A 27,945-nucleotide genomic window follows, 5' to 3' on the forward strand; every position below is an offset into this window, starting at 1 on the left:
GCGCGTTCGCGTGGCTATTAATCATACAAGAGCCCATTTATGACAAACACAGGTCACTCCCTTTGCATGACAAGCCCTATGGGTCCACAGAGGCCCATTATCCAAAAAAAACAGAGCATTGTGGGCGACGCGGGCGAAGCCGAGTGCACACACACAAGCGGACATTGTGAGGCTGTTTGCACAACCCCGCGGTGCTCCTCGCGGATTTCCTGCCAGGGAGACATTTCCATCTCGCGGAGGCGGCTGCAGACATTTGCTCATTCAACATGGCTTCGGGCCGCGGGCTGGGAGAGCCAGGGGCGCGGCGCCCTCTGCCGGCCGTCTCCAGACCGCAGGCGGGGATGGGCGGAGGATAACGCCAGCCGCTCTCAGCATCCCAGCCTCCTCCTTCCCCTTCTAAAGGAAAGCGGTGCAACAGGCTTGAGCTCTGGGGTCTGCAAAGCCTGTAACATGTGTTGGCTGCAGGTCCTTGGACGAGCCATGTCACCCCTCAGGTCTTACTTTCCTAGGTGGAGCCCCCAGCACTCATTTGTTTGCGGCGAGCCCTGAAGGAGATGACAGCTAAACCGCCCGAAGCCTGCCCCTCCGCCAGCGTGGAATAAATCCCTGTATTCCCCTTCTCCACCTGTCTCCAGTAGGGTGGGGATTGTCATCTGCCCTCTGAAACTAGGAAAGGAAATCAACCAGCACCTATGGGTAATGTCTTGGCTTAAACTGTAGCCAGTGTTCAGAGCGGATGTATGACTTTATCTTCCTGTGTCATCTCTTTTTTGCAAATTGTTCTCTCTTGCTTTACAGTGTGTGTTCTGTGTTGGCAAGGGCAGCCCCGACATGCAGTCTTTCACCCAGCATCTGAAACGCCCGACCTGCAGGACAGGCTCAGTTGAAGGCGGAGGGTGAGCTCGCAGAAATTCTCAGCTGAGTTGTCTTTCTCAGAGATAAAAGAAGACCACCCTACTGAACTTCTTAAGCTGAGCTCTGATGTTTAGTATAGCAACAAGAACATGAACTTGGGTTTGGATCACAGCTTAGCTATTTATTAGCTGGGTGGTCTCAGTCAACGTATTTAACAACATTTACTTAACCTCCCAGAGTCTGAGTTTCAATATGAGTAAAACAGAGATGAATTCAACCTCTTCAAGGCTGGTTTGTAGAGACAGTGACACAACATATGTAAGTAGCCAGATGCACAAACGGTAGTTGCCGTAATCACGATTACTATCGTTATTTTTCTTGTTCCACTCACTGGTCTTAGTTCTGTCCTCCTGGCCATGAAGAAGCGTCCCCTTTCTTTTTTTTGAAAATTAACTTTTTATTTCTAACATGGCCAAGAAGATACATGGACACTCAAAACCATCAACAAGAGATGCGCACAGAAATATACAGACATGACTTGAGTGCAGGCAGTATATATTTTTTAACATCTTTATTGGAGTATAATTGCTTTACAATGGTGTGTTAGTTTCTGCTGTGTAACAAAGTGAATCAGCTATATGTATACAAATAGCCCCATATCCCCTCCCTCTCGCGTCTCCCTCCCACCCTCCCTATCCCACCCCTCTAGGTGGACACAAAGCACCAAGCTGATCTCCCTGTGCTATGCGCCTGCTTCCCGCTAGCTATCTATTTTACATTTGGTAGTGTATATATGTCCCTGCCACTCTCTCACTTTGTCTCCGCTTACCCTTCCCCCTCCCCGAGTCCCCTTTCTGACACAACTATTAATATCTATTAAATACCATCTTAGAGGATGTATGCTGATGACTTCCAAATTTATAACTGTCACCTTGACCCCCTCGCTTGAACTCCAGACTCATTTATCCCATTGACTGCTTGACTTCTAATAGACACCTCAAACTTCACATATCCAAAATTAAAGTTTTGGCTTTTTTTCCTAGAAATCTGCCCCTCTTCAGTCTTTCTTCTTTCTGTAAATGGCAATTCCATGTTTCCAGACACTCAGACTAAAAACGTCAGTGTCATCCTCGGCTTTCCTTTCTCTCACACCCCATATCTAAGCTAACAAACCCTTCAGCTCTCCTTTTAGGACGCAGCTTGAATTTGATCGTTTCTCGGACATGGAGGCCTAGACGACCCACAGGGCATCCCATCTCTTGCCAAGACTATCATACTCACTTCCTAAACAGATTCCCCAGTTCCCAATCACTCAGTCAATTACCTATCTGGCAGCTCTAATGATGTTTCAAAAGTTTCAGCATGTCACTCCTCTGGTTAAATCCCTTCAATGGTTTCCTGTGTCACTTAGAGTAAAATAAAAGATTCTTATCACAGTCAACAAGGCCCGAGGTGATGTTACCCCAAGGTAGTTCATCTCGTACAACTCCCCTCCATCGCTGGGCTACTCTGGCTTCTGGCCTCTCCCCTTTCTTCATTCTTTTTTTTTTTTTTTTTTTTGCAGTACGCGGGCCTCTCACTGTTGTGGCCTCTCCCGTTGCAGAGCACAGGCTCCGGACGCGCAGGCCCAGCGGCCATGGCTCACAGGCCCAGCTGCTCCGCGGCATGTGGGATCTTCCCGGACTGGGGCACGAACCCGTGTCCCCTGCATCAGCAGGCGGACTCTCAACCACTGTGCCACCAGGGAAGCCCCCCTTTCTTCATTCTTGAACTTATCACATGTGTTTCTGCCACAGTATCGTTGCTAGTCCTTAGGCCTAGAATGCTCTCCCCCAATATATCTGCATGGTTTTTCTTTAGGCCTCTGTCCAGGGTTTACTTTCCAGCGGAGCCCAACCTAACCACCCTCTCCAACATCATACTTCACCCTACTCCCCACTCACTGTCTTTATTTTTCTTTTTGATCTCTATCGCCATGAACATATATACCCCCAGATCCCAGACTAGGGCCTGACACACAGTAGGAGCTCCATACCTACAGATGGAATGAATGAAGTCATCTGTTCATAAACATGACTCCCATGATCCCCTGGAGCTTCTCTTCCATCCAAACATAAGATTCTTCCTCCAGGCCCGTGGGAGGAGAGGCTCTCAGGCCATCTGTTATTTGGGTCAGACACTCTTATTTGGGTAAGAAAAGGGGAGAAGTAGTCCTTTCACGGGATGGGGAAGTGCCTGGTCAGTGAGCCTGGTCCTAATGAGGAACAGCAGGAACCTCTAAAATAGAAAGTGTGTTTCGGGGGGAAAGTAGAGGGAGAGACGGTCAGGAGAATCTACTGAAGATTGATTATATAGGAACTTTGAATCCACAAAGCAGAAGCAAGGAAACTCCAGGGCAGAAATGCAGTTCGGTGCCTTGGGCGGGTCAGACAGTTGTTGTGTAACCCCAGGGCCTCAAGGTCATGGAAGCTACCGCGACTGTAAGGTCTCTGTAATGCCACCAAATGCACGGGAGTCACTGGCTCTTGTCCTAACCTGTTTTCAGCCACTTGTTTGCTACAAGACCTTGGGGAAGGTCATTCCTCCTCCCCCCCCCCCCCCCCCCGTCTGAGTCTCATCCTTATCGCATCTGTAACCCACCAGGACTGGCTAGACGACCTGGGAAACTCCCCGTCGTTCCAACATCCTGAGGTCTTAATGCAATGAGAATGTCCAACAATTTCCAGAAATGTATTCAGGCAACCGAAAGCCACACCAGGAGCTAAGGCAATTAGAAATGGGATGAGACTTCCACTTAAGAACCAGAACTGCGCCTTGACAGCACTTCCACAGAGCATCCCTGGCTTGTTCCTTGAAGCCCTTTGGATTTCCAGCTATTTGGGAAGGATGGTGGTGATAGATTCCCAGCACCATGCTATCTCAAAATTGGCCACTGCTGCACTCAGGGAGTGCAGAGTTTACCTCTGTGAAAAAGCAGTAATTCAGAAATCAGGTAGAACACTTAAACTACTAAAGAGAAATTGTTCTCAAGCCCTTTTGGACTTCCGAAGCATCAAACATCATGAAATACGCAGACAGGCTAACTACAACTAATTTTCATGTATTTGATAAAGCGGGTCCCAAAGTCCCTGTATTAGTCAATGCTTGGGCAGCCAGCTTTCATCTATCACGTGTATTCAAAGGTCTAATATGACGTTCTCTAATTCAGACTCTTCCTTTGGAATTCCAGAAGCAATTGAAAAGCCGCCGCAGTCCCAGCCCTCAGAGCCCAAATCAGATCTCACTGCAGTTACGATAATAATAAAACTGTAACATTAAGGCACTAGGTTGGGGATAATTTGCAAACACCAAAGCTATGTCCACTGGCTTTCAAAACAATTCCAAGAGATGGTGAAATGATGCTGTTAATTCCCAAGGCTTTGGAAGTCTACTTACTTTGCCCAGGAAATGGCAGCATTCAGTTGAAATAAGTAATAAATTCTTTCAACATTTCTAGAAATTACCAGTAACACTGAAGATTCTGTTTAGTTGGCAAAACTCTGTTGGCTCTGCCGAGTGATCTATCCACCTACACTTCACTTTATGTGTGATTTGATTCAGTCGATCCCCACCTCCACCCAAATCCAACACCCCTCCTCTCCCTTGCCACTAGCTCCCAAGTTAGAACTGGCCTCTTCCTTCTTATGGCCCTAATCTATACACCCTGTGTATCCTGTATGCATTTCTAACAAAAATATAATATTCATGTGTGTCTGCTCAGCTTCCTGAACGCAGGTCTTAATCATTGGTCCAGCCTCCACACCCAGCACAGTCCTTGACAGAGTACAGGAAAGTGGGTGCGTGGTCAAAGGAGCAACTGCATGAACATTTGCTCTTTCTAGAAACTAGGGCTACCTAAGACACGGTCCCTGCACCATCCGGTGAGGGTGAGAGGCTATGTTTAAAGACAGCTGTAACGAGTGGAAGATTCTAGTGAGGACTGGTATCTGGGAAGAGGGTGGAAGAGAGGAGAGGAATCCTCTGACTGGAAGAATGTGGAAGAATGTGGAGGGTTTCATGCAGGAGGGGGCTGTGGAGTGGGAGGGAGGCCAGGGAGAAACTGCCAGCGAGGCCTGGGGCTGGGACGAAGGGAACCCCAGGTCCCCCACGGCTGCGATCACACTCTCAGTGGGTGGAGTTGAGAGGCCTTTGGAGGGACAGCTGTCACACGCCTGGCCTTGAGACCTGTCGGTAGGTGGCTTTTTTTTTTTTTGGCGGCACGCGGGCCTCTCACTGCTGTGGCCTCTCCCGTTGTGGAGCACAGGCTCCGGACGCGCAGGCTCAGCAGCCATGGCTCACGGGCCCAGCCGCTCCGCGGCATGTGGGATCTTCCTGGACCGGGGCACAAACCCGTGTCCCCTGCATCGGCAGGCAGACTCTCAACCACTGCGCCACCAGGGAAGCCCCTCCTAGGTGGCTTTTAAACCCACTATAAAGGTGGTTCTCTGCCAGGCAAACTTACATCCACCACCAGCCTGGGGCCTGCCGTGCTCCCGGTGCCAGTCCTGGGGGGACGGGCTGCCCTCTGTTCCTCTCCCCACGGCCCCGGGAGCCCTCTTCCAGCACCTTCCCACGGTCCTGTCACCCCTGCTTACCTGCCTGCCTCTCCTCTTAAAGGATGAATATCCCCAGCACCGGAACTGGGACTGGATTATGTTTGAATCCAGAGTAGGCTGTTCAGGGAATATGTTTCCGAATAAATGAAAAAGTGAGTGGACAAGAGATGGCGTGGATGCCAAAATCTATATCCAAGGACCTCTTGCCAATCATCAACTTAGAGCAAGAGGGAAGGAAAGAGGAGGGGCTGGTGGGAGAGGAGGAAAAAGCGAGAGGGAAGGAGGAATGAAAGGAAGAAAGGGATGAAGGAAGAAAAGAAAGAAGAAAGGGAGGAAGAAAGAAAGGAGAGAGGGAAGGCAAATCGTTTCCCCACTTTCACATCTCGTTTGATAAAGATGTAACCAGCTTCAGGCATATGAAGAAACAGACTCATAGGGGTCTCATCCTATGCTTGACAATTAAAAGAAAGAAAACTTGAGTCATGAGAAAAGCAAAATACGGCCTCAACGATGCCCACATGAACTTCTGAAAGAGACATCTCCTGCCACTAGGAGTCATTTTCACAAAGGGTTGCCTGTGGAGACTTCTGAGCGTCCAGAGGCTGAGCTGGGAGAAGTCCAAGGTCAGGGACAGGCGTGGCAAAGGAACAGTGCCTCCTCATCAAGTGCAGGTGGAATCACATTGTGTGGATGCTCTTTTCAATCCAAATTCCTGCACGGTGAGGAGGCCTGTATTCTGAAGTGGTCGTCACTGCTTTCCGCCTCGGGGCAGTGGGTCCTGCCCCAGGTAAGTCCTGTCCACTACTCTTCACTCACCTTTCCTAATACGTAACAGTGTGGGCACAGAGGGCCCTGAAGCTGAAATCCGGAAGACGCCAAAAATGACGTCACTCAACCCCCTGCTTCCCGAATCCTCAATCTCGGATAAGCGTGATAATAGCACCTGCTGATTGTCATTCCTGCACTCAGTGCCATTTTAAGTGCTTCCCACAAATTATCTCATAACCCTCCAACGTGGACAAGTAGTTTGGCTTTAAGAGTTACTAAAGCGATATATTTCTGTAAAAACTGAGAGCTTTTCTTTGGGCAAATGTTAAGAGCTTGCAGTTAAGTACTTTCTCCACTAAGGGGCGTGCTCATCTCACGTTAAAAATGCCAGACCTGGTCAGGGTAGGTACTTAGTACAAAAGCAGAAGTTTGGAAAAAGGACAAAGCAGGGGGATCCATTTCAATGCCCTGAATATATTCTTAGTAGTAAAAAGAGTTCAAATTCGCAGCTGTGGTACCCAGTGCTTACTTAACACACTAACTCACTTCATGCCTGTTCAAGGTCATTTCAAAAGCATTGATCTTGACCACTTTGCTGGAAATGGAGCCATGACATTTGGGAAAGAAAAATTAATAGATTCAGCCACTTGGCTTAGTAATCATCTTCCCCTGCCTCTTCCCCTAATTTCTTAAATCACGTTTTCCACCCAGGGGAACATCTGTCTGGTGGCTGAATCAACCTGACTCCAGTTGCAAAAGGTAAAGAGTAAAAGAAAGAAAGAAAATGCTGAAATCTTATCCAAGCTTATCAAAATGAATTACGACAGCTCATTTTGGTGAAATGTCCACTTCAAATTATATTTTGGATCTGGCAGACACTCTGGAAGTGTAAATTAGGAGAGCGGGAGATCCTCCGTTAGCGATCGGTAACCCCACCCTGTGTTGATAGACAGAGAGGCGTGCAGGACACGCTTTCGCAGAGGATGCTCCTGTAGGGAACCCAACATACACAGAGAAGGCAGCAGAGTCACAGTGGAACTTCCCTGTTTGGATCGATCCAGCAAGACCACAGTTAAACCAAACAAACAACCTTACCAAGTTCATCTCCAGATTTACATTCAAACCCGGCCGTGCTCTTGATGACTCAACTATGCACTACCCTGGTTTAAACTTTACCCTGCAGCCGGGGTTCCCCGGCTGGTGTCTGTGGCCACACATGACTAAAGTTGAAAGCTGTGCCCTGCATCTGCTAGAAGGCTCCCAGCCCTCACAGACAGATCAAGTACTGTTTAGGCTATTTCTAATTCCACTTGAAGACAGCAAATTGCTCCTCAAGCACCAGGTCTGGGACTGCTCCGCAGTTCCTACCAGCTGAGACTCCAGCTAAACAAAGTAACCCCAGGTCATTTGATGAAGTGGAGTATGGAGTGTGGGAAACACACTGAAGAGACAGTGGAGACACGGGCTCCCCTTTCACTTACTAGCCTATGGCCTTGGCCGTGAGCTTCAGAACCACTGCACTAGACTGAGGACGTGAAGTTCCCGTGTCAAATTTCCTTTTCTTCCTGTATCTCACAAGTAAACGGTTGTTTTAGGATTGATTGTTTTATGATAAATGAAACTAGGGGCTCCCCTTGGACTGGTTTCACATTCATTTTGTTTTACAAGTGAGTTCATTTATTGACCCCATCTGGCACACATCAAAGCTCAGAAAGTAAGCAGGGATAGCACTGAGTAAACCCTCACTAGGGGTCTTATGCTGAGAACTTGTCACGCAGGATCCGAATCCCGGGTGCCTATAAAAGCTTTACTCCTGTCTCCCATTCTCCCGGGTTCCGTTCACTCATCTGAAAAAAGGATCAGACAGACTCAGGAGCAGGTGATCTCACAGATGCCTCTAAACAGTAAGCTTTTACGAAATGTCCAAGGCAGAACTCACTATAAATCTTTGTTAACATAGAAAATCCAGGTGTTTAAATGCAATACTTACTTAAGCTAAAACACACACACACACACACACACAGAAAACAATCCACCCATTGTATGCAGCAATTAAGTAATGTGACTCACTAATATTTTGTCCGTCACGGACCAGGCAGCTAGCATCTCTCGGAACCAATACGAGCAGCTCCCGTTCGGCTCCAACCAGAAACGCCCGCAGCTCAGGGCAGTCCCTGCCAGGGTGTGACCTGGAAGATGCGCGGGGCGCACACAGCAGGCGCGCCCTCTTCCTACGCTCAGCCAGGGGAGCGGGTTGGCATGGTGACGCCTGAGACAGCTTTCCCTTGATTCCTCCCTTCCCGTTCACTCTATTATCACTGTGTGAGATCTTGCCCCAGAAGAACAGAGAAATCCTGAGGGCGAGGTCTGATGTCAGGCGAGAACAAGCAAGTCTTTGTCAGGCCCTTCAAGGAGGAGGCCCGGCCAGGGCTCTCAGGCCGCACACAGAGGGGCCTGTGCTCGCTCTGCTGGGAGCAGAGAGGCCTGCTCCATCCTGTGCGACGGGGGCCCTTGGCTGGCGCATCCTGAGCCCTCTTCCTCCACTGACACCGGAGCTGGGCAAAGGGGATGGATCTCCACCTGGCGGCCCCAGGCACTTCGCACCAAAAAGGATTAAAGCAGAGCCTACCACCCACACCAACACCAGAAAACCACTCTCAAGAATTCCACCCTCTTTAGCGCTTCCCCCGGTCTCCCACTCAGAATGGCACCCCGCCCTCATCATCCTTAGTCAACTCCACCTTCCTTCTCTCAACCCACTGTCCAGCCCTCGGCTCAGGCCTCCAGCTCCTCCTCGCCGCCCCCTTCACTCCAGGCCCCCCAGCTCCTCTGAGCAGCCGCCTGGCTCAGGGAACTCTCCAGCCTCTGGTCTCCTACAAGGCTTCACTTGTCCCAATGGCAAAGAAGGAGCGATGTCTCACTGTGTTTATCATGTTGCCGACTCCGGCTTTGAAACGCCATCATCTAGGACGAGTTCTGCACCCAGGAGATGCTTAATAAACAGCCAGTAAATGACTGAACCCACAGCACAGCCCAGAAACGGAATAGAATATTCAATTCTAGAGGCTTCAGATCAAAATAAAATCGGCGAACACTCACTGAGCCCTGACTATGGGCCAGGTACCACTCCGCACCCTCACATGCGTGAACTCACATCCCTCATCAGAGCAGCCTCGTGTGGCAGGTCCTGTGGGCTCTCGTTCTGCAGATGAGGACAAGCTGGATGAGATGTCCGGTCAGCCCGAGCTCACCAGCTGGAAGTAGCAGAGGAGGGTCCTAGCCTGGGCTGTCCAGCTGCAGTCTGTGCTACTAACCACGGCAGGACACAGCATCTCACGACAACCCCAGTGAAAGCAAATCTCACCCAAAGCCCACTCTACACCGTGCCAGGTGGCCTCCCTTAAAACTAGGGACGTGGGCTTTTGCGAATGTCATCACACGTCCAGCTCCTTGTATCCACATTATGGTAACTGAAGAAAACTGGTAGATTGCCATGGCCCTCCTTCCTTGGCTGGCAGCCTAGTCAGGGCAGAAAGAGCTGACACGTGGGGAAAGGGGTCCTGCGGGGCACTGATGGCCAAGCCTGCGATCACATGAACGATTCTGTGGGACGCTTCTCTCTGCCAGTTTGCAGCGTGCTCCTGACCCCTGGCTTCCTTCCTGCTTTCCAGGTCAGGTGCAGTCTCCCTCCTGGGACTTCTGGACTGGCAGCTTTCAAGTCCCCAAGAGGGAAAGGAAGCTAGTCATCAGGGCGAAGCCCTACACTCCAAGCCGATTCTCCTCTTTTCCAACCCTTCTGTGGGTTGGACGACAGAGGTGCAAGGAGGCTGGAGGGCCGGAAGAGGGGCTTGAACAAAGGCAGCAGCTACACCGGGGGCTCCCAGCAGAAGGCTGGGAGGACGAGGTACAGCCGAGCCAACCTTTTTCTCTGTACAGGCTCAGCTGTTCTGTTTCCAGGGCTGGTGGAGGCCCGGCCATCCATGAGGAGGTGAGGGCCTTGGTTTCTCACCTTTGAGAGCTTCCTGGTGGTGATGATATGAATTCGAGTCCTACACTGGGGTCCCCCGGCACGACGTGGGGAGTCAGCAGGATTCAAGGACTCTCCTTGGGGACCAGTTCAGAAATGGAAGTTGGACCATCAAGCCCAACACCCTCCTAGTGATGATGGAGAAGGGAAGGGGTGTCCAAGGTCAAAGGTGAGTCAGTGCCGGGCCTGGACTAGAACCCAAGTTAACCCCGATGCCAGTCATTCCCTCCTTCCCTCCCTCCCTCCCTCCCTTCTCCCTCCCCTGCAGACCGACGTGCAGAGTGTTTGCCGGTGCTGGGAGGATCCACAGAGGGTTTCCGGACACGTGCATCCCTGACTCTGGTGAGTTGCCACTAGTCCTCCCAGCTCTGCGGTTTGAAGCCCTAGTTGAGGGACCCTTCCAAGGGCAAGTCTTAGTTGTAGAATCTCCTCCTTGGTTGACTGGGAGCTTCACCTATTTATAGATAGGGTGACGCATAGCACATACAGTGGAAGAGGGACAGTTAGAAGAGGGTTTGAATCCTGACCGCCTCAGAGCTGTGGGCCTTGGGCAAGACGCTTCGTCATTCTGAGCTGCAGTCTCCTCTTCTGTAGCCGACACCGAGGCTCCCTCCTGCTGTGCCTGGGAGCATCCAAGGCCATGACCTTTAGAGACTCTGGCACATCTGGGGACGTGTGCAGGTCAGCAAGGTCAGTTCTAAACCACACATCCATCTCCAACCAGCAAGTGTGACTGGAGGTCATGGGCACCAGGCTCTGTGCTAGGTTAGAATAAATTCTATATAACATAAATGGGCATATACATGTATATATGCACTTACATATATATCATGCACATATACACATGGGAATGTGCATATACATAACATAAATATAGATATATATAGATATATACACACCTATATATATTTTTTCTAAGAGAAAGATAGAAGGACACATACAGTTTTAAAAATCTCTTGCAGTTTTCACTGCGAAGAAGCAGACCCAGGTCTCTGTAAAGTTGAATTTTGCCACCAGACAGCTATGCTGTTCAGTCAGTGTTTCTGGATGATGGAAATGGATTCCTCCTTCTCCTCTTTCTCCTTCTTTTCTGGCCCCCCAGCCCTTATCCTGTTCTGCTCACTAACACCTCCACAGCGTCAGAGGAGAGATGAACTCAAATTAGTCAATTTGATTATTTTCAGTCACTGTTGGGAACGAGGTGGGAGGATGGCGACTAACGGACTTTTAAAAGCAGAGCTGAGGCATTATCTGTGCATGACGCCGCCTCTGGCTATTTCCTCCCCACCACCATCACAGAGAACTGAGTTTATGAGAGTGTTGTTCTGTATCCTCTCCCAGAACCCAACTCCTACTCATCCTTTCGTGCCCAGCTCACATGGCCCCTGTTGGACGCCTTCCCTGACTTGCCTGGGCACAGGGCAGGCTCCCTCTCTGCACCCACATCGCGTTGTTCATGCTGGGGCTCTTGCCCACCACCTGCTCCCATGACTGTTGGTTCCTCTGTCTTCGTCATGAGCTTATGAACTCCTCGAGAGGCTGACTGGGCTTGATTTGTCTTGATGCTTCCAGGCCTAGCACAGTGTCTGGGGCATGGTGAGGGCTCAGGTCTTATCTGTTTAATGAATGTGCACATTTTTAAAGAGAACACTCGTATTTTAGTGTTCAACAGAGAGAGGGTTTCAGAAGTGGGTATTTGCTTTCTGACCAGAAAAAAAACAGATCAAGATCTAAATGCCATAATTTCTACTAGAATAGCATGGACTGTTGCCAGCCACTTCCTCTCATCAGAAAAAAGTCTCCTGTTCTAACCATTCACCAGCAATTTGTGCAACAAGATGCACGTGACGTGCTCTCAGCACTTACCACTACCCAGGGCCCTGGGGGTGGACAGGCCATGTATCTACCCTCACAACCTCCCATTCGGCTGATCTGTATGAACCCATTTTACAGCTGAGGAAACTGTTATCCTATAATATTACAAGTAGTAGATATAAAATATGCACTTTAGAGAACAGGGGGTCAAATAAAATTCGGCCCTTTGCTTTGTAAGACTGCAACTTTATCAGACCATCCATCTTTGCTTAAAGCTCTGTAACCAGCTCTGAGCTGTCCTCAGAATGGATTCAACCCTCTCAGCTCGACATTCAAGGTCTCCTGGTTAATCCTCCTAGCTTCTGTCTCTGAGTGAGTCCCTCTCTCTCAGACTCACCTCACCTCACCTGCACAGCCACAGCGAGTGACAGTGCCACAGTCCCTCCAAGAGGCAGCCCTCGTGTATGCTTCTCCTCTACCTGGAGACCTTCCCTGAAGCTTCTCACCCTCCCCGATATTCACCTAGCAGACCAGCCCTCAACTCTAGGACAGAGTGGAGACAGCGTGTCCCCAGGAAGCTTCCCCAGCTCTGCCCCTCACTCTGCTCACATGCTTCCAAGGACGGGGAGTTCACTAGCTCAAGCGCCCCACCTCTTGGTCCCTCACACCCACTCTGATCAGAACACTGATAACTGGGGTGCTGTCTAGTCACTAGCAGGCCTCCTAGTGAAATCATAAACAACTTGAGGGCAGGAGCTGAATCTCAGCATCCTTTTCCCCGGTGTCTAGCACTGGCGCTGACACAGAAGAGGCACTCACATGTTCGCTGAATGGATTGGTCCCCCCTCTACCCAGAAGGCCAGACTTGCCAATAGTCTAGGTGGATGAATTCCAAGAGAATTGGTACCAGTGACCTGTGGGAGGTCCCAGGGGAAATTCCTACTCTAGCCAGTTGGTACCACAATGACCAAATTAGGACAACTGCTCACTTGGGCCTGATTTATCGATGCATCTTCTCCAAGCAGCCTTGAACCAGTGCCGGGCCACGGGCTCCTAGGACAGGGCGGCCAAGTCTCATTTACCTCCAGAGTGTCGGTACCTAGTATCCAATACGGGTTTTGGAATGAATCGCAAATACTCTACTGGGCACGAACATCCGTCTTTATTTCTATTTCAGGATGTTTTAGGGATGAAGCCTTTGAGACTCTCTGGGGAGGAGGGAGGAAGGGTACAGGATTCTCTGGAAAAGCCAACCAGAACATAAAAGCCCAAGTCTTCGGGGTGGCTTGTGAGGCCTGCGCAATCTGACCACTCCTCTCTGCCCTCACCTCCTCCCACTGTCCCTCGTTCCTTCTGCTCCAATCCTCTTGGCCACTTGCAGTGCCTTGAAGCCCAAGAACATCCCCACCTGAGAGCCTTTGTTCCCTTTTTCCTTCAAGCCTCCCTCCCTCCCTTTGTTCGGGTCCTGCTCCAATGACACCTAATCAGGGGGGCCTTCCCTGGTATCCTGCCTAAGACAGCAATGCCTCTTCCCCAACTTCCTCTCACTCTGGCTTGGCTTTATTATCATTATTTTCGCTTTATTTTTTCCATAACACTTAATACTACCTGGTATAATATATGCTTATTTATTTATTGACACTCCCCTGATCCCACTAGAATGCAAGCTTGAAGAGAACAGGAATTTTGTTTGTTTTTTGTTTTGTTTTGTTTTGTTTTGTGTGGGTCCCTAACACCAAGAATACCCCTGCTGCGTAGGACATGCTCCATACATATTTGTGGAATGCACGGATGGCTGGATAAATGAATGCCCCACAAGAGCTAACAGTCCACAGTCAAGGAAGAAAGCCAGTGCTGTGGGCCTGGACGAACACGTGCTTGAAACTTAACTGCCTCGCTGAGGGGCCAGGACACCTGCTCCCGAGTCAGCTGGCTCCACCTGTGAGGACATTTCTCTGGGTCTTGGAAGACGCTGGTTTGAAGTGAAAAAGCTGCTGGGGGTGGGTTAGTTTTCAGCTACTATCCGATGGGACAAAGGATGGACTCAACAGGCCGGAGGTGGGTGAGACCTGAGGTTGGACGTAACAGGGCAAACCTTCAAATGGCCGAACCACAGAGGGCGATCTGGCCAAGGCGAGGTGAGGGCGGGCCGCTATTGAAGAGGAACTCTGAAATCAAGATTAACAGCTCTGGGCTTCCCTGGTGGCGCAGTGGTTGAGGGTCCGCCTGCCGATGCAGGGGACACGGGTTCGTGCCCCGGTCCGGGAAGATCCCGCATGCCGCGGAGCGGCTGGGCCCGTGAGCCATGGCTGCTGAGCCTGCGCGTCCGGCTCCTGTGCTCCGCAACGGGAGAGGCCACAGCAGTGAGAGGCCCGCGTACCGCAAAAAAAAAAAAAAAAAAAAAGAAAGAAAAAAAAGATTAACAGCTCTGGGCTTCTTTAACTGTGTGTATAGACAAGATCTGTCCCTAGACTTTAGGCACAGGTTCAGATGCAACCCAATGAGGGCTCAAAGCTGTACTGAAATACCTCTGATTAAGCTGACATTTTTTGAGGTTTACTAGAAGCAAGAGACTATGCTAATGCATTACCGTGTCCTTTGAGCCTCACCACAAGCCTCCCACACAGGGAGGACTGTCCCCATCTTACGGATGGGGAAACAGAAGCTCAGGAATTTACAACGATCTAGGCAAAATCACTCAACCAATAAATAGCAGAACTGAGATTTGAAGTCAGGTCTGTCTCATTTCAAAAGCTCTTCTCCTTCCTCTGAAGTACGCTACGGCTCAGGGACCCCTCTGGGGAAAGAAACCGTAAGAGGAAGAAAGGAAGGGAGCACAAGATAAATCTGTTCCCCCCAAGAATGAGAACCTGGTATAAGGACCAAGTCTGGGATAAAATAATCCCAGGAACTCAGAATTGGAAAATACCTGAGAAATCACCTGGTCTTACCTTCTCAGCTTTATGAAATGCCTCTGGTTTTAGTTTTGAGGGAAAATCAGGATATCTGAATGCAAAAGAAGAGCTTTAGGAGAGGACAGCAGAAGGTAACAGCAGCAACCGCTGAAAGAGTAACAGGTGTGAGATCATCTCAGTGTACTGTCACCTCCTTCGTGACTCCTGACCTTGGATGTGTGGGTGCCCTGGGCCAGCTGAAAGGAGATGTGCTAATACAACAAAGTCCAAGGAGCTGAAATCAGCAGACCTTGAGTCATTGGAGAGGGATGTCAGCCCCTGTCAGGTCCAAGTTCAATGATGAAGTTCAAGTAGGTGTGGCCCTCTCCTTCCAGATAAGAAGAAAAGTGCCCATAACTGGGAGAAGGTGAAAGAGGGAGAAAACCCACGTGCTGGCGGTGAGGGAAGAGGGCAAGGGGAGGGGTGATCTGAGGCTGGTGCACTGCAGTGCCGAGTTTACCTCTAAATTCAGCTGCATTTACCTCTAAAAATGTGATAGCAAGTGAGATGCCAGCCAGACTTCCGGCATGAGACCTAAATTCCATGCCAGGTGGGCTACTTCTCTCCCTGCTGGTCTCAACCTGGATGGCCAGAAAGAAGCCCTCAAATGCATTCTGCAGGGACAAAGCGACCTCCAGCAACAGCTCTAATCTGCTCACCCCCTGCATGCAGTTGCAAGAGACTCTGTTTCCTGCCTAAACACTAAAAAGACTCAAGATAGCAACAGCTCCCACTCAGAATGCAGTTATAGAACCCAGGGACATTTAAGCACTTCAAAATTACAGCTACTTTGAAGTGCACATCCATTCTTCATTATGTCCTTGTTTTTTTTGGGTTTTTTTGGTGTTTTTCCTTGTACACGTATGTGGTGTTAGGAAGCACGGCTTCCGATCAGAGATGACAAATCTGGTGGAAGGACCATCCTCAATACTTCCAGGTGTCCTGTAAGCCTGCATATCACAGATTCTCTGCACTACAATGCTGGTCATCACCGTGCTGCTGGCTATAAGCAAAGACAGTCGATTCTTACCTGGAGATCTCCCTTGTGACTCAGATTCACCAATCCAGGCTGAGGGAACGAATCAGATGAGCAGCTGTTTGGCCAACACAAGTCTGGCTCCCTAACTCAGGGCTGTGGTCCCCGAGGGTCCTGTGGCTTCTCTGTCCTTGGTGAGTGATATCCTGCAGACAGGGAATGCAAGTGACGTTACTAGGAGAGCCCGTTTCCTCTTCTCCTCTCATCATAATGCATTCTTTTTTCTTTTTTTTTTTTTTTTTTCGGTACGCGGGCCTCTCACTGTTTTGGCCTCTCCCGTTGCGGAGCACAGGCTCCAGACGCGCAGGCTCAGCGGCCATGGCTCACGGGCCCAGTTGCTCCGCGGCATGTGGGATCTTCCCGGACCGGGGCACAAACCCGTGTCCCTGGCATCGGCAGGCAGACTCTCAACCACTGCGCCACCAGGGAAGCCCCATAATACATTATTTTAAGGAGAGCAGAGAGAGTCCCAGAATCACAGATGACTAGGGCTGGAAGAAATGCAATAACCTTGTCTAATGCTTCTGTAGTTGAGGAAACTGAGGCTCAGAGAAGAAAAGAGCTTCATTCAAGGGTTTAGCCGCTCGGGATGAGATTCCAGATTAGAATGTGTCTCTGACTCTCCGGTCTCTGGAATTTTTTAAAAAAGCAGCCACATGATTGGGCTGACTTCTCAAACAAGTGGTCACTGACCCTGAATAGAAGCCTTTTCTTTTATTTAATGGATTTTCAAATCGAGAGGTGGCACTTTTTTCCACATTGCTGTTTTTGTAGTTTTACTCCTGGGAGCTAACTGAGTAAAACAGTCCACCTCAGGCATGGCGTTGGGAGGATTCTCCCTTTTTCTCATTAGAAAAATACTGTTATGGAACAGTGGGACCTGTGGGTACAGCAGTGGGTGGACTTGGGTTTTTAATGATAGATGTATGTGCACCCAGCCTCTAGGTCTCCTGGTCTCTCTCTGTCTCTGTCTCTATCTCTCTGTCTCTTTCTGTCTGTCTGTTTGTCTCTCTCTCCATGTTTCAGGAAAACACAGGAACAGACATGGATTTTCCTCCCATGAGTATCATTTATTATGTGATTTTTCTTTTTTTTTTCTATTAAAGTCTAGTTGATTTATAATGTTGTATTACTTTCTGGTGTACAGCAAAGTGATTCAGTTATACATACACACACACACACACATATGTTCTTTTTCAGATTCTTTTCCATTATAGTTTATTACAGGATATTGAATATAGTTCCCTGAGCTACACAGTAGGACCTTGTTGTTTTATTATGTGATTTTTCTGAACACCGAACATTTCAACAGCCACTCCTCTGGGCCAAAAACCAAAACAAAAGAAGGGATCTCACATTTGTTAACCAAATAATATCTAACAGGCACATCAGGTGAATCTTACATTTTCCTCATTTGTCCTCAAAAATTCTGCTAAAGGTACCAGGAACTCCATTTTTCCAAAGGGTTTGGGAACCGAGCTAGAGAGAACTAGAATGCCCTGAAGAGTCATAAAGAGAATTCGGTGCAGAACCAGGCATGAACTCATATCTAACTCCCAAATCGATGTTTTGTCCATCTAAACTGGACTAGAGCTATTAGGCCAAAACACTAGGAGTTGTCTTATTTTTCCAGTGTGTTAGCTGGAAGGCAGGAGAAAGTTCTTTGGCAGCTGTTAACGTTGAAAGGATGTGAAGGGTTATTCTCATTAGATTCTCATTCAGGCAGGAGGCTCTAAAGGTCCTGGCTTCCTGTATGCTGCCAGCCAGGGCTCATGTGCCCCAGAGAAGCCAGGCCGGCCCTGGCTCTGAGCAACCAGAGGGCCCGTCAGGAAATCGTGATGATCAACGCTCGGCCTCTGTTCCTGTTCTGGGACAGGGCTGGAGAGATGGGGTGGGGATGGAGAAAAGAGGAAGAGAAAACAGGAAGTTGGGGGGAAGGGAAGGAAATAATAGAGAAAACACAGCGACTTTAGCCTGATGAGAAAGTGATTTCTGAGCCCTGCATTTTGGGAAACCAGGTCACCGTGGCGGAGAGGAGTTTGTTTCCTCTGAATCTGGGGTTGTGTCTGTGAATTCCCATCAGAGCACAGCCTGAGGAAAAGGGTGCCTGCCACAGGTGCTGTTTCCCAGGGGCACCTGAGTGTAGACACTGGAGAAGGTGAATTTCTAAAGAAGAATCCCCAGGTGAGACGACCTCTCTGACCTCTTGGCTGTAGCTGAGGCCAGATGAGTCACAGAAGGACCTGGAAACAAGAAAAGCTTTCGAGGTGATCAGGCAGCAGGGGCGCCATCCCATCCCCACCGCTTTCCTTCTCAAATGCCCTCAAAATTATAACCCATTTTCAGTGTATTTGATTAGGACTTGATTCCCCCAGTGGGCCAGGAAGAACCCCGCTCTCTTCTACCGCAAAACTAAGAGGGTCGGGCCAGCAGAACGCTGAGTCTCCTCCAGACCATGGCTCTAATAAGATACTTCCAGAATCTTTCCCCACAATGTTGTCCACTCTACTTAATTATAGACGCTACAAAAGTTCCCCAACTCCCAGTGTTCATCATGAAGCCTGGCAGTCACCTGGCAAGCTGAACAACCACACAAATAGACAACGCTACAAATAACACAATCACACTGCGATACCAACGCTAATAATACTCTACAGTTTCCCAATGGCTACTAGAAGGTGGGCAGGGAACACAGAGCCCCCAACAGGCAAGCCCTCAGACACCCATTCCACCCACCCCAGTGGTTCCCCAAACTGGATGTGCAACTGCAGAAGCTAAAAAGGAAAAAGTACCATCCCCACCTGAGGTAGGGGCCAAGCTTCTGGAGAGTTTGATGTCACCAACTGGCTCTGGTCCACGGACCAGCATTTCGATACCTTGGATCCTAACCCAGCCCTCAGCAGGTCCCACCTCCTCTCATCTTACTGATTCAATCACGGAGACCCTACCATGGGGGAGCTCGCTCCAGGGATCTGTCCTTGACTCTCTAAACTACTCCCCCCACCATCCAGATAAACACAGAGCAATAAAAAGTAAGCCTATCTTTGAGAGGATTCCAAGCTTTTTGAAGAGATGGCTGGTGGCTTCCTGTCTGAGTCACTCACAGGCCAGAGGTCCCTCAGGGAGCACAGAGATGGAGTAGGGAAAGACACTTACAAGCCCCGTCTGGGTCCCCACCAGGAGCCCGACCTCACACAATATCCACAAGTCCGCTTCCGTCGCCAGTGCTTATGAATGACCAGAGCTGCTGCCAGCGTCCCTCTGCTCCGTGAAGGAGACTGACACCACCTGGGACCGTCAGGAGGTGGCACTTCCGGCACACCTGGCAGCCAGCAAAACACTTTTCAGCATCTTGTCTTCTTTGGTCATTTTAAGAGAGGGACAAAGCATGGGGTCATGAGCACATTTTAAAAATGGGGAAGCTGAAATCTAGAGACACAAAATGACTTCTCCCAGGTCACACAACAGAACCGAAACTAGAATAACCATCTGCTGACCTCCAGTCCAGTGACCTGTGACCTTTTCACTACCTCCTGTGCTCCCCTTACCCCCCCCCCACCATGCCCCCATTCACGGGAGAGGCTGACAACAGCTGTGTGTCTTCCGCTTTTGCATGCTTCTGGAAGTGACAGGGCTGGGTGGGGGGCAAACTGAGAGAAGGCGATGCAAACAGATGGTGAAGGGACTGGAGGGCCTGGGAGACCACCCTCCTGCCCTCCAGGCTGAGCAGACACGGAATCTAAGCCCAGGTGGGAGCCTGCTTGTTCAAGCCCCAAGTTAACCAGCAGCGGGGCCTATCCCGAGTCAGGGAACCTCATTACGGCCTCTCCCACAGCACCAGGAGCCCTGGCCAACGAGAAGAATTACAAAAGGGTAGGTTTTTTGTTTGTTTTTTAATATCTTTATTAGAGTATAATTGCTTTACTATGGTGTGTTAGTTTCTCTTCATAACAAAGTGAATCAGCTATACATATAAATACATCCCCATATCTCCTCCCTCTTGAGTCTCCTTCCCACCCTCCCTATCCCACCCCTCTAGGTGGACACAAAGCACTAAGCTGATTTCCCAGTACTATGCAGCTGCTTCCCACTAGCTATCTATTTTATATTTGGTAGTGTATATATGTCCATACCACTCTCTCACTTCGTCCCAGCCTACCCTTCCCCCTCCCCGTGTCCTCAAGTCCATTCTCTACGTCTGCAACTTTATTCCTGTCCTGCCCCAAGGCTCATCAGAACCATCTTTTTTTTTTTAGATTCCATAAATCTGTGTTAGCATACGGTATTTGTTTTTCTCTTTCTGACTTACTTCACTCTGTATGACAGACTCTAGGTCCATCCACCTCACTACAAATAACTCAATTTCATTTCTTTTTATGGCTGAGTAATATTCCATTGTATATATGTGCCACATCTTCTTTATCCATTTCTCTGTCAATGGACACTTAGGTTGCTTCCATGTCCTGGCTATTGTAAATAGAGCCACAGTGAACACTGTGGTACATGACTCTTCTTGAATTATGGTTTTCTCAGGGTATATGCCCAGTAGTGGGATTGCTGGGTTGTATGGTAGTTCTATTTTTAGTTTTTTAAGGAGCCTCCATACTGTTCTCCAGAGTGGCTGTATCAATTTACATTCCCACCAACAGTGCAAGAGGGTTCCCTTTTCTCCACACCCTCTCCAGCATTTATTGTTTCTAGATTTTTTGATGATGGCCTTTCTGACCGGTGTGAGGTGATACCTCATTGTAGTTTTGATTTGCATTTCTCTAATAATTAGTGATGTTGAGCATCCTTTCATGTGTTTGTTTGCAATCTGTATACCTTCTTTGGAGAAATGTCTATTTAGGTCTTCTGCCCATTTTTGGATTGGGTTGTTTGTTTTCTTGATATTGAGCTGCATGAGTTGCTTGTAAATTTTGGAGATTAATCCTCTGTCAGTTGCTTCACTTGCAAATATTTTCTCCCATTCTGAGGGTTGTCTTTTTGTCTTGTTTATGGTTTCCTTTGCTGTGCAAAACCTTTTAAGTTTCATTAGGTCCAATTTGTTTATTTTATTTTTTTATTTCCATTTCTCTAGGAGGTGGGTCAAAAAGGATCTTGCTGTGATTTATGTCATAGACTTTTCTGCCTATGTTCTCTCCTCTAAGAGTTTTATAGTGTTTGGCCTTACATTTAGGTCTTTAATCCATTTTAGTTTATTTTTGTGTATGGTGTCAGGGAGTGTTCTAATTTCATTCTTTTATATGTAGCTGTCCAGTTTTCCCAGCACCACTTATTGAAGAGGTTGTCCTTTCTCCATTGTATATTCTTGCCTCCTTTATCAAAAATAAGATGGCCATATGTGTATGCGTTTACCTCTGGGCTTTCTATCCTGTTCCACTGATCTATATTTCTGTTTTTGTGCCAGTACCATACTGTCTTGATTACTGTAGCTTTGTAGTATAGTCTAAAGTCTGGTAGCCTGATTCCTCCAGCTCTGTTTTTCTTTCTTAAGATTGATTTGGCTATTTTCGGGGTCTTTTGTGTTTCCATACAAATTGTGCAATTTTTTGTTCTAGTTCTGTGAAAAATGCCATTGCTAGTTTGATGGGAATTGCACTGAATCTGTAGATTGCTTTGGGTCGTATAGTCATTTTCACAATGTTGATTCTTCCAATCCAAGAACATGGTATTCCTCTCCATCTATTTGAATCATCTTTCATTTCTTTCATCAGTGTCTTACACTTTTCTGCATACAGGTCTTTTGTCTCCTTAGGTAGGTTTATTCCTAGGTATTTTATTCTTTTGGTTGCAATGGTAAATGGGAGTGTTTCCTTAATTTCTCTTTCAGATTTTTCATCATTAGTGTATAGAAATGCAAGAGATTACTGTGCATTAATTTTGTATCCTGCTACTTTACCAACTTCATTGATTAGCTCTAGTAGTTATCTGGTAGCATCTTTAGAATTCTCTATGTATAGAATCATGTCATCTGCAAACAGTGACAGCTTTACTTCTTTTCTGATTCAGATTCCTTTTATTTCTTTATCTTTTCTGATTGCTGTGGCTAAAACTTCCAAAACTATGTTGAGTAATAGTGGTGAGAGTGGACAACCTTGTCTTGTTCCTGATCTTAGAGGAAATGGTTTCAGTCTTTCACCATTGAGAATGATGTTGGCTGTGGGTTTGTCATATATGGCCTTTATTATGTTGAGGTAAGTTTCCTCTATACCTACTTTCTGGAGGGTTTTTATCATAAATGGGTGCTGAATTTTGTCAAAAGCTTTTTCTGCATCTTTTTTTTTTTTTTTGGTAGGAGTTTATTAATTTATTTATTTTTGTTGTGTTGGGTCTTCGTTTCTCTGCGAGGGCTTTCTCTAGCTGTGGCAAGCGGGGGCCACTCTTCATCGCAGTGTGCGGGCCTCTCACTATCGCGGCCTCTCGTTGCGGAGCACAGGCTCCAGACACGCAGGCTCAGTAGTCGTGGCTCACGGGCCCAGTCGCTCTGCGGCATGTGGGATCCTCCCAGCCCAGGGCTCGAACTCATGTCCCCTGCATTAGCAGGCAGATTCTCAACCACTGCGCCACCAGGGAAGCCCTTTCTGCATCTTTTGAGATGATCATATGGTTTTTCTCCTACAATTTGTTAATAAGGTTTATCACATTGATAGTTTTGTGTATATTGAAGAATCCTTGCATTCCTGGGATAAACCCACTTGATCATGGTGTATGATCCTTTTAATGTGCTGTTGGACTCTGTTTGCTAGTATTTTGTTGAGGATTTTTGCATCTATGTTCATCAGTGATATTGGCCTGTAGTCTTCTTTCTTTGTGACATCTTTGTCTGGTTTTGGTATCAGGGTGATGGTGGCCTCACAGAATGAGTTTGGTAGTGTTCCTCCTTCTGCTATAGTTTGGAAGAGTTTGAGAAGGATAGGTGTTAGCTCTTCTCTAAATGTTTGATAGGATTTGCCTGTGAAACCATCTGGTCCTGCCTGGGCTTTTGTTTGTGGAAGACTTTTAATCACTGTCTCAATTTCAGTGCTTGTGATTGGTTTGTTTATATTTTCTATTTCTTCCTAGTTCAGTCTCCGAAGGCTGTACTTTTCTAAGAATTTGACCATTTCTTCCTGGTTGTCCATTTTATTTGCATATAGTTGCTTGTAATAATCTCTCATGATCCTTTGTATTTCTGCATGTCAGTTGCTACTTCTCCTTTTTCATTTCTAATTCTATTGATTTGAGTCTTTTCCCTTTTTTTCTTGATGAGTCTGGCTAATGGTTTATCAATTTTGCTTATCTTCTCAAAGAACCACCTTATACTTTTATTGATCTTTGCTATCATTTCCTTCATTTCTTTTTCATTTACTTCTGATCTGATCTTTATGATTTCTTTCCTCCTGCTAACTTTGGAGTATTTTCGTTCTTCTTTCTCTAATTGCTTTAGGTGTAACATTAGGTTGTTTATTTGAGATGTTTCTTGTTTCTTGAGGTAGGATTGTATTGCTATAAACTTCCCTCTTAGAACTGCTTCTGCTGCATACCATAGGTTTCGGGTCATCATGTTTTCATTGTCATTTGTTTCTACGTATTTTTTGATTTCCTCTTTGATTTCTTCAGTGATCTGTTGGTTATTAAGTAGTGTGTTGTTTAGCCTCCATGTGTTTGTATTTTTTACAGATTTTTTCCTATAATTGATATCTAGTCTCATAGCATTGTGGTCGGAAAAGACACTTGATACGATTTCAATTTTCTTAAATTTACCAAGGCTTGATTTGTGACCCAAGATATGACCTCTCCTGGAGAATGTTCCATGAGCACTTGAGAAGAAAGTGTATTCTGTTGTTTTTGGATGGAATGTCCTATAAATATCAATTAAGTCCATCTTGTTTAATGTATCATTTAAAGCCTGTGTTTCCTTATTTACTTTCATTTTGGATGATCTATCCATTGGTGAAAGTGGGGTGTTAAAAGTTCCCTACTATGACTGTGTTACTGTTGATTTCCCCTTTTATGGCTGTTAGCATTTGCGTTATGTATTGAGGTGCTCCTCTGTTGGGTGCATAAATATCTACAATTGTTATATCCTCTTCTTGGATTGATCCCTTGATCACTATGTAGTGTCCTTCTTTGTCTTTTGTAGTAGTCTTTATTTTAAAGTCTATTTTGTCTGATATGAGAATTGCTACTCCAGCTTTCTTCTGATTTCCATTTGCATGGAATATCTTTTTCCATCCCCTCACTTTCAGTCTGTATGTGTCCCTAGGTCTGAAGTGGGTCTCTTGTAGACAGCATATTTATGGGTCTTCCTTTTGTATCCATTCAGCCAGTCTGTCTTTTGGTTGGAGCATTTAATCCATTTACATTTAAGGTAGTTATCAATATGTATGTTCCTATTACCATTTTCTTAATTGTTTTGAGTTTGTTATTGTAGGCCTTTTCCTTCTCTTGTGTTTCCTTTAGCTGTTGTTGTAAAGCTGGTTTGGTGGTGCTGAATTCTGTTAACTTTTGCTTGTCTGTAAAGGTTTTAATTTCTCCGCTGAATCTGAATGAGATCCTTGCTGGGTAAAGTAATATTGGCTGTAGGTTTTTCCCTTTCATTACTTTAAATATGTCCTGCCACTCCCTTCTGTCTTGCAGAATTTCTGCTGAAAGATCAGCTGTTAACATTATGGGGATTCCCTTGTATGATATTTGTTTTTTTTTTTTCCCTTGCTGCTTTTAATATTTTTTCTTTGTATTTAAATTTTGATAGTTTGATTAATATGTGTCTTGGTGTGTTTCTCCTTGTATTTATCCTGTATGGGACTCTCTGTGCTATCTGGACTTGATTGACTATTTCTTTTCCCATATTAGGGGAATCTCTTCAAATATTTTCTCAGTCCCTTTCTTTTTCTATTCTTCTTCTGGGACCCTTATAATTCGAATGTTGGTGCATTTAATGTTGTTCCAGAGGTCTATAAGACTGTCCTCAGTTCTTTTCATTCTTTTTTCTTTATTCTGCTCTGCAGTAGTTATTTCCACTATTTTATCTTCCAGGTGACTTATTCGTTCTTCTGCTATTGATTCCTTCTAGAGAACTTTTAATTGCATTTATTGGTTGTTCATCATTGTTTGTTTGCTCTTTATTTCTTCTAGGTCCTTATTAAACGTTTCTTTTATTTTCTCCATTCTATTTTCAAGATTTTGGATCATCTTTACTCTCATTACTCTGAATTCTTTTTCAGGTAGACTGCCTACTTCCTCTTCATTTGTTTGGTCTGGTGGGTTTTTACCTTGCTCCTTCATCTGCTGTGTATTTCTCTGTCTTCTCATTTTGCTTAACTTACTGTGTTTGGGGTCTTCTTTTTGCAGGCTGCAGGTTCGTAGTTCCCATTGTTTTTGGTGTCTGCCCCCAGTGGCTAAGGTTGGTTCAGTGGGTTGTGTAGCTTCCTGGTGGAGGGGACTGGTACCTGTGTTCTGGTAGATGAAGCTGGATCTTGTCTTTCTGGTGGGCAGGACCACGTCCAGTGGTGTGTTTTGGGGTGTCTGTGACCTTATTATGATTTTAGGCAGCCTCTCTGCTAATGGGTGGGGTTGTGTTCCTGTCTTCCTAGTTGTTTGGCACAGGGTGTCCAGCACTGTAGCTTGCTGGTCGTTGAGTGGAGCTGGGTCTTAGCATTGAGATGGAGATCTCTGGGAGAGCTTTCGCTGTTTGATATTACATGGGGCCAGGGGGTCTCTGGTGGACCAATGTCCTAACTTCGGCTCTCCCACCTCAGAGGCACAGGCCTGACACCCGGCTGGAACACCAAGACCCCATCAGCCACATGGCTCAGAAGAAAAGTGAGAAAAAAAGAAAGAACGAATGAATGAAAGAAAGATAGTGAGAGAGAGAGAAAGAAAGAAAAGAAAATTTTCAAGTTGTTAAAATAAAAATTTTTTTTAAATTATTAAAAATAAAACAATTTAAAAGTAATAAAAAGAAAGAAAGAAGAGAGCAACCAAACCAAAAAACAAATCCACCAGTGATAACAAGCGCTAAAAACTATACTAAAAAAAAGGGGGGGGGACAGACAGAACCCTAGGACAAATGGTAAAAGCAAAGCTATACAGACAAAATCACACAAAGAAGCATACACATTCACACTCACAAAAAGAGAAAAAGGAAAAAAAAAATATATCTTTTGGGAAGTCTGAAGTCTTATGCCAGCACTCAGTAGGTGTTCTGTAGGAGTTGTTCCACATATAGATGTATTTCTGATGTATTTGTGGGGAGGAAGGTGATCTCCACATCTCACTCCTCCACCATCTTGAAGGTCTCTCCCAAACGGGTAGGTTTTTAGATAACAAATATGACTCCTGTTCATTAGGGACCGGTGGTGCATCAGGCGTCATTTAATGCTGGACACCTGGTGACTCCCTGAAACCTCTCAGCAGCCACACTAGATAGATAGGCGTTATTCTTGCCCACTTCTACAGACGAGGAAACTGAGGCACTTGCCCAAGGGATCTGGCTTTTGAGTGGCAAAGCCAAGATCTGAATTCCTGCAGTCTGGCTCCAATTCCTGCTCTTAACCACTGTGTGGTTAATCCTCCATCTCAAAGCAGTTACATTAAAACAAAAGAAAAAAGGAAAGAAAGGGAGAGGCATGCAGAACAGTCAATTAGTGGAAAGAAACAGGGATAAAGGAAGGGCACTAGGAACAGATAACACCTTCATTCCAAAGGCAGAGGAAAGGAGGGAACTCTCCAGGCGGGAAATATTGATTGAAAGGTGCTGAACAGGCAGGACCGGGATTCTGGTCCCCAGCCCTTTTTGGGTGGCAGCTCCCTGGTGTTAGCCAGCACCAGTCAATGACTTCCTGGCCTTGGTGCTGACACAGCACCACCCGTGGGAGGGGTAAGTGGAGTGGGCTGGGGAGGGGATGGAGGGAGGGCCCAAGATGGGAGAGTCATCGGGGTGGGTGGAAGGGATGATGTTTTGGGAACCCAGCTCCCGTGTCACAGAGGGTGGGACCCACTGGGCAGGCTGGCTAGCAAGACTCTGCCCAGAGTCCCCACCTCAAATGGTGAGTGCACACACTCCCAGGGCCACCCGGTTCCGGGGATGCTGGGTGAGTTCAGCCTCACAAAGACCCGGAGAGCAGGGCAGGACAGGGATCATCCCTCACCACTTCACAGACAGGGAGACAAGAGCTGCAATAGTAACAGTCATGACATCACCGTCATCATCATCATTATCACCGTCATCGTCATGGCAGCCACCATTTGTTGGAGCCAGTCATGCATCAGGAAGTGAACTAGATGCTTTACATGGGTTACTCAGTAAACATCAACTCTGTGAGGGCCGTAACATTATTCCTAATTTATAGTTGAGATAAGCTAAATAATGTCCTAAAGGTCAAAAAGCTAGTTGGCTAGGAGGAAGGATTTGAACTGCTGTCTGACATTTTGGCCCATGGTGTCACCTCTAAGCCACATGTGCCATGAAATGGTGACAGGTTCTGCCCGTGACTGATGGTGCTAACCCACAGCCAACTTCTGAGCTGTTAAAGCACATAGGTACAGGTCTTTAAACTTAAATATATTATCCACACTCCAGCTATACTAAGTGCACATACATGGTTACATACAGTTAAGGTGACCGTGTGATTTATCATCCAAACCTGGGTACTTCTGAGAGTGAAAAGGGTCTATTAATAACGTTGCTGGGACAAGGCATAAACCAGACCTGTCCCGGGCACACGAGGACATATGGTCATCCTGCTATAACCCACAGTCCCGGGGTGAGTTCTTTTAAGTCTCGCTGTGTTGGTGGGAAAATCTCCTGAATGATTCCCTGCTTTTCAATCCACCCAAACACTCCTTGGCCACAATTCACTCTCCCTCTGCTCACGAGAAGGTCTTCTAAGTCCATTGGACTGGCAGGCC

The 27,945-nt window shown here is 47.0% G+C and overlaps 1 protein-coding gene across 1 annotated transcript in view; it reads right to left on the reverse strand.

Moving 5' to 3' along the window:
• Nucleotides 1-27,945, reverse strand: part of CYRIA (CYFIP related Rac1 interactor A) — a 108,988-nt gene that overhangs the window by 42,269 nt on the left and 38,774 nt on the right. The window contains exon 2 of the mRNA XM_082641881.1: nt 16,045-16,196. The gene's annotated coding sequence lies outside the window, so the exon portion shown is untranslated. The remainder of the gene's footprint in view (nt 1-16,044; nt 16,197-27,945) is intronic.

This window comes from Mesoplodon mirus (assembly GCF_964341445.2).
Source record: "Mesoplodon mirus genome assembly, chromosome: 14".
NCBI classification, from domain to species: Eukaryota; Metazoa; Chordata; class Mammalia; order Artiodactyla; family Ziphiidae; genus Mesoplodon; species Mesoplodon mirus.